Source organism: Chiloscyllium plagiosum, unplaced genomic scaffold (assembly GCF_037043375.1).
Source record: "Chiloscyllium plagiosum isolate Xiang-an unplaced genomic scaffold, Cpla_swu_hap1 HiC_scaffold_8, whole genome shotgun sequence".
Classification (NCBI taxonomy): Eukaryota; Metazoa; Chordata; class Chondrichthyes; order Orectolobiformes; family Hemiscylliidae; genus Chiloscyllium; species Chiloscyllium plagiosum.
The window spans coordinates 114788090-114795313 of NW_028270146.1; the positions used below are offsets into that span (position 1 = coordinate 114788090).

At 43.5% G+C, this 7224-nt stretch overlaps 1 long non-coding RNA gene across 2 annotated transcripts in view; it reads right to left on the minus strand.

Annotated features, from left to right (window-relative positions):
• Positions 1-417, minus strand: part of LOC148149519 (uncharacterized) — a 36617-nt gene extending 36200 nt beyond the window's left edge. For both annotated transcript variants that reach the window (XR_015757792.1, XR_015757791.1), the window contains exon 1: positions 303-417. This is a non-coding gene — a long non-coding RNA (uncharacterized LOC148149519). The remainder of the gene's footprint in view (positions 1-302) is intronic.
• Positions 418-7224: the final 6807 nt, after the last annotated feature.

Here is a 7224-nt window from a genome sequence, read left to right on the forward strand (position 1 = left end):
CTGGTTCTGACTGGGTGAACCATCCCAGCAGGACTGAGAGAGGATATTCCTGCGGGACCGCCCAGTGACGCTGTGTCCGTGAGATTAATCAGTAACAATGGGTCTTCCCTTTCCTCTGATTGTTCTACAGACCCCGAGAGCCCCGCCCTCCTGCACCTTGACCTTCTCAAGATGGCGTCCCTCAGGCCCGCTCTCCCTCTTCCCTCAAACAAATGGCGGCCGTGACCCTGGGCCACTTCCCTGATCAGGGACCGCCGCCTCCTTACCCGGGCCTGGAGGGTCTTTTTTGAGTTTGTTTTAACCTTTATCCGGGATTTGTGAAATCTCTCCGCTCCTTTTTCCCAGCGAGGCTCCCACACACTGGCTCTGAGCGCCGCTCTCTGAAGCCGATCGCAGCCGCTGCCGGAGAAAGCAGCTCCATGTCGCTCTCTCCGTCGTGATCAATGTGACACTGCGCATGCTCTCCATAGAAACCAAACTGCGCGTGTGTCTGAGGTTATCAGTTCGTTCATAGAGAATATTCATATCTGCACAGACTGATGGGTAAACTATTAGTCATTAACAATTGCTCTGTCGAGTTACAGACATAGCGATGTCTAGCATGCAAATAGATTGTCCGATCCAAATCAATCATACCGGCCAGGTATGTACATTACCAATCGTTCCGGGAGTTTTTAAAAAAAGTTTCTTATTCGAGTTGTGCAAATCGATTTGAAATATGTACGTTATCAGATTTACATTTCAACTACAGTATTTCTTAAAATCTCACATTGATTTATGAGAGAGGTTTAATGCTCCACTATGGAGTGAGAATGATCAATCCTGCAAAATAGTTTGCTCTCTGACCAATCTTGAAGCGTTCACTCCCGAGAATGCTTTGTCCCCTCTCCTCTCGCACTCTGGCCGCTACTCGGTCCTCCTGTTCCGCCTCTTCCTCCCAGTTGCAGAGTTGATTCAGGCGTGACTTAGCAGGCAGGGGACAAAGGAAGTTCGAGTCGATGTTTGTGACGCGGTGAAAATATCCTTAAACTTGGAGCGAGAGGCCTGGGTTCAATTCACAGCTTGTGCAGGTGTGTGTAATAACAACTTTTAGCAGGTTCATTAGGAAAACCAAGGGGAGTCAGGAACAGAGTGAAAACAAGAGAAAATGCATGCAATGTGGTGGGGCTCTCAATGCTCAGATGATTTGACTCTTACCAAGCGTTTCAGGGTCCCAGTACAGACCGTTGCACTCCTCTAAGTGCACAGCCAGATACCACGATTGTGGGGCACAGTGTTGTGGTGGGATATAGAGGTGCTTTACTGGAAGGCGCTCGGTTTTTGTGTTGAAAACAGTTGAGAAGGAGTCGGATTTTATATGGAGCTACTTGTCCCCCTCCTGTTGCAGCATCTTACTATTGCCCTGACTCTACCTCATACAGGGAGAAAGTTAGGACTGCAGATGCTGGAGATCAGAGCTGAAAAATGTGTTGCTGGAAAAGCGCAGCAGGTCAGGCAGCATTCTCTACCACGTACACGTTTGGTAGAGATCAGTGACACTTCGTAAGCCCACAATACAAGATCCATCACTTTGTTTAAGACAGTAAAAATCTCTTGTAGCACAATAGTCAGAGAACAATACAGCGCAGAACAGGCCCTTCGGTCCTTGATGTTGCGCCGACCTGTGAACTATTCTCAGCTCGTCCCCCTACACTATCCCAAAATCACACATATGCTTATCTAAAGGATTGTTTAAATCTCATTAATGTGGCTGAGTTAACTAGATTAGTAGATAGTGGACTCCATGCCCTAAACACTCTCTGAGTAAAGAACTTGCCTCTGACATCTGTCTTAAATCTATCACTCCTCAATTTGTAGTTATGCCCCCTCATACACACTGATGTCATCATCCAAGGAAAAAGACTTTCACTGTCTACCCTATCTAAGCCTCTGATCATCTTGTATGTCTCTATCAAAATCTCTCTTAGCCTTCTTCTTGCCAATGAGAACACGTTCAAGTCTCTCAACATTTCCTCATAAGACCTTCCCTCCAGACCACACAACATCCTGGTAAATCTCCTCTGCACCTTTTCCAATGCTTCCACATCCTTCCCGAAATATGGGCACCCGAACTGCACACAATATTCCAAATATGGCCGCACCAGTGTTTTGTATAGTTGCAGCACGATATTGTGGCTCCAGACTTCAATCCATCTACGACTGAAACCTAACACACTGTATGCTGCCTTAACAGTACTGTACACCAGGGTGGCAACTTTCAGGCATCTATGTACATGGACTCCAACATCCCTCTGACCATCTGCACTACCAATAATCCTTCCATTGACCCAGTAATCTGCCTTCCTGTTATTCTTCACAACGTGCATCACCTCACATTTAGCTGCATTGAACTCCATTTGCAACCCTTCAACCCAATTGTGCAGTTTATCCAAGTCCCCCTGTAACCTGTAACATTCTTCCACACTGTCCACTACTCCACTGACTTTCGTGTCATCTGCAAATTTACTAATCCATCCACCTATGCCTGCGTCTAAGACTTTTATAGAAATGACAAACAGCAGTGGTCCCAAAACAGATCCTTGTGGCATACCACTAATAACCGCACTGGAGGCTGATTATTTTCCATCATCCACCACTCACTGCCTTCTTTCAGAAAGTCAATTTCTAATCCAACCTGCTAAATCACACTCGATTCCATGTTGCTGCATTTTCACTCACAGCCTACCATGTGGAAACTTATCAAAGGCTTTACTGAAGTCCATGTATATGTCAACTGCCCTACCCTCATCTATATGCTTGGTCACCATCTCAAAAAACGCAATGAGCTTTCTGAGACACAAAACCATATTGACGATCTGAAATCATATTGTTGTTTGCCAAACGATTACAGATATTGTCTCTTATAATTCTTTCCAAAACCTTTCCTACAACAGAAGTAAGGCTCACTGGTATATAATTACTTGGGTCATCTCTACTGCCCTTCTTGATCAAGGGCATAACATTTGCAATCATTCAGTCCTCTGGTACTGAACCTGTAGGCAAGGACAACTGAATATCAAAGCTGACGTATTTGCTATCTTCTCCCTAGGTTCCCAGACAATCTACAGATAAATCCCATCTAGCCCAGGGGACTTATCTACTTTCAATCCTTCTAGAATTGATAACACCTGTTTGTAACCTCGATCCTTTCTAGTCTAACATCTTCTACCTCATTATTGTCTGCAATATTCTCATTTTCCTGAGTGAAAACCAATGAGAAATGTTCATTTAGCACCTCTCCGATTTCCACAGTATCCACACTCAACTTCCCACTTCTATCTTTGATTGGCCCTATTCCTACCCTATCCTTTATTCTTCACATACCTATAGAAAGCTTTAGGGTTCTCCTTTATTCTTTTCACTAAAGACTCTCTTTGCTCTTCTTAGCTCTCTTTTAATCCTTCCTAGCTGATCTGTAAGTCTCCATCGCCTCATCTGTACCATTTGCCTCATCAACACATAAGCCTCTGACTTCTTCTTAACAATAGATGCAATTTCTGTGGTGAACCACGGTTCCCTTATCTTATCACTTCCTCCCTGCCTGACAGGGACATACCTATCAAGGACACGCAATATCTGTTTCTTAAACCAGCTCCACATTTCCATTGTCTGCATCCACTGCATTTTGCCACCCCATTCTATGCACCCTAATTCTTGCCGAATCGCATTGTAATTGCCACTGCCCCATCGATAAGTCTTCACCTGTGGCATGTACCTATCCCTTTCCACCGCTAAACTAAACATAACTGAATTATGATCACTCTCTCCAAAGTGCTCACCTACAACTAAATCAAATACCTAGTCCGATTCATGACCAAGCACCAGATCCAGTGTGGCCTCCCCTCTTGTCGGCCCTTCAACATACTGTGTCAGGAAACCCTCCTGTACACATTGGACAAAAAACTGATCCATCTGATGTACTAGAGTTATAGCATTTCGAATCAATGTTGGGGAAGTTAAAGTCCCCCATAATGACCACCATGTTACTTTCACTCCTACCCAGAGTAATTTTGCTAATCCTCTCTTCCCCCTCCCTGGAACTCTGCGGCGCCTATAAAAAATCCAAGCAGTGTGACCTCTCCTCTCCTGTTTCTAACCTCAGCCCACACTACTTCAGTAGACAAGTCCTCATCAAATGTTCTCTCAGCCACCGTTATACTATCCTTGACTAACATGACATGCATGGGCCCATTGCGGTGCTTCAAACTCCATGAGGCAGCCATACTGTCTATGACAGACAGACTCAGTCTGAAACCTCCTCTGTCCTTAAGACCTTATGCACTGCCTACACTCCTCCATTTCCCCTTTGCATGTTCCCTTTCCAACCCACCCCACCTGCATCACTCCACAATTGGAGCTGTCAAGGGCAGAAGTCTGTGGAATACTGTTCCTAACCTTCTCTATCCTCCTTTTAGATGTATTTTAAAATCATTCTCTTTAATCAATGTTTTGATCATCCATGAAGCACCTTAGGAGATTTGCCATTGTGAAAGTTTCCATACAATGCAAGTAGTTGTTGTTATTGCTGTACATTAGGAGAAACAGGAATGATGCATTCAAAATTCTAACAAGATAGTCACTGATAGGCGCAGTGTATAGGCCAAATAATAACATCACATTGGGATGGGCAATAAACGAATGAATAACTAATGCCTGTAAAAAATGGTACGGTTATTATCATGGGTGATTTTAATCTACATGTAGATTTTTCAAACCAGCTCTGTCAGGGTAGCCTTGAGGAGTTCATTAAGTGTATCCATGATAGTTTTTTTGAACAGTATGAAATGGCACCGACAAGGAGCAATCTATCCAAGATCTGGCCCCTGTGCAATGACACAGGAATAATTAATAACCTCACAGTTAGGGATCCTCTTGGAAGAAATGATCACTGTCTGGTTGAAGTTAGAATTCATATGGAGAGTGTGAAGATAAAATCTAATACCTTGGTCCTGTGCTTGAACACGGGCAACTAAAATAGAATGAGGGAGAACCTGGATAAAGTAGACTGGAAACAAAGGTTTATGGTGGGACAGTTGATGAAAGATTTTCAAAGACATTTTAGGAAGTGCTCAGCAAAGGTATATTCCAGTGAAAAGGAAGAACTGTAAGAAAAGGCGGTGGACAAAAAGATAGGGAATTCTACACAAGTTAGTTTATTCTCTGTGGTTGGAAAGATGCTTGGGTCTATTATCAAGGAAGAAATAGCAGGGAATCTCGATAGAAATTGTCCCATTGGGCAGACAGCATGGATTCATGAAGGGTAGATCATGCTTGACAAATCTTTTGGAATTCTATGAAGACATTTCGAGCAAGGTGGACAACGGGGACCCAGTGGATGCGGTGTACCTGGATTTCCAAAAGGCCTTCAACAAGGTGCTGAGCCAGAGGCTGTTGCATTATATAAGGGTGCATGGGATAGAGTATCAGCATGGATAGAAGATTGGTTGACTAACAGGAAGCAAAGAGTGGGGATAAATAAGCCTTATTCTGGATGGCAATCAGTAACTAGTAGTGTGCCTCTAGGATCAGTGTTGGGACTGCAATTATTTAGAATTGATACAGATGATTTGGAGTTGGGGACCACATGTAGGGTGTCAAAGTTTGCATATGACACTAAGATGAGTAGCAGAACAAAGTGTGCGGAGGACTCGGAAACTTTGCAGTGGAAACTAGATACATTGAGTGAGTGGGCAATGGTTTGGCAAGTGGAATATTATGATCATAAATGTAAAGTCATACTCTTTGGTTGGAGTAACATTAATAAAAATATTATTACTTGAATTTTAAAAAGTTGCATTATTTGCTATACAGAGGCACCTGAACATCTTTCTGCAGGAGGGTTGGTCACCAGGTATAACAATCAATTCAGAAGGCAAATGAAATTTTGTCCTTCATTGCTGAAGGGATTGTGTTTAAAAGCAGAAGTTATGTTCCAGCTATAGTGGGTGCTGGTGAGGCCACACCTGGAGTACTGCATGTAGTTTTTATCTCCTTACTTGCTCAAGAATGTACTGGCACGAGAGGGGGGTGCAGAGGAGGTGAACTATGTTGATTCCGGAGGTGAGGGGTTTGGTTTAAGAGACTGAGTAGATTGGGATTATATTCATTGGAATTCAGAAGAATGGAAAGATATAAAATAATGAATGGAATGGATAAAATAGAAGTAGAGAGGATGTTTCCACTGGCAGGTGAATCTAGGACAAGAGGGCATCACCACATGATTACAGGCAGCAAATTTAGGAGTGAATTGAGAAGGAATGTCTTGACCTCGATGGAGTGCATTGCCCAGGGAATTAGTTGATGCTAGTTCAATGAACATTTTTAAAGCTAAGTTACTTTTTTAAAAAAGAAAGAAATAATTAAGGAATACAGTGAGAACGTGGGTAAATGGTTCCGCATCCACAAAATGATCAGCCATGATTTTATTGATTGGTAGAGCCGGCTCGAAGGGCAGGACGGCCTTCTCCTGTTCCTAGTTCTTTTGTTCTTATGTTGTGCATGCCTCCATCACTCGTGACTTGGAGGTGCTGATGTTGGATTAGGATGGCCAAAATTATAATTCACAGAACACCAAGTTATAGTCCAACAGGTTTATTTTGAAGCACAACTTTGCTGGTCCTCCATCAGGTGGTTGTGTGATATTTAACTTTGTCCTTCACTCTTGTAACTGAGAAACAGCAACAAAAGCCACGAAGCAGTGCGCATGCTCCAGCCAACAGTTGGTATTGTGGACAATGAAGAAGGTTATCTCAGAATACAATGGGATATTGATCAGATGGGCCAATGGGCTGAGGACAGGCAGATAGGATTTAATTTAGATAGATTAGGTTAGGATATCTGGATGGCATAAACAGGTTGGACCGAAGAAGTGATTGATGTCAGCGGCGGACCAATGGAAAGGCAGGGGAGGACCTGGCGGGGCAGTTGATCATCCGACCAATCAGTGAATGAGGGCGGGACTAGACTATACCACGTGATCAACCTCGCGGTGGGCGTGGGTGTTGGGGATGTATGTGCTGAGTGCTGTTGGTAAGGAAAGAAATAAACAGCAGGAAGCTGGAGGTAAATGGTGTTGGTATGGTCTGAGAGGTTTTACAAACATTTGGTGCACATCGGAAAATACAAATTTGAAACTTATAGTCCCGTTTTTGCAGCAAACGGGAATATGCCTCGTTGAATAATCGG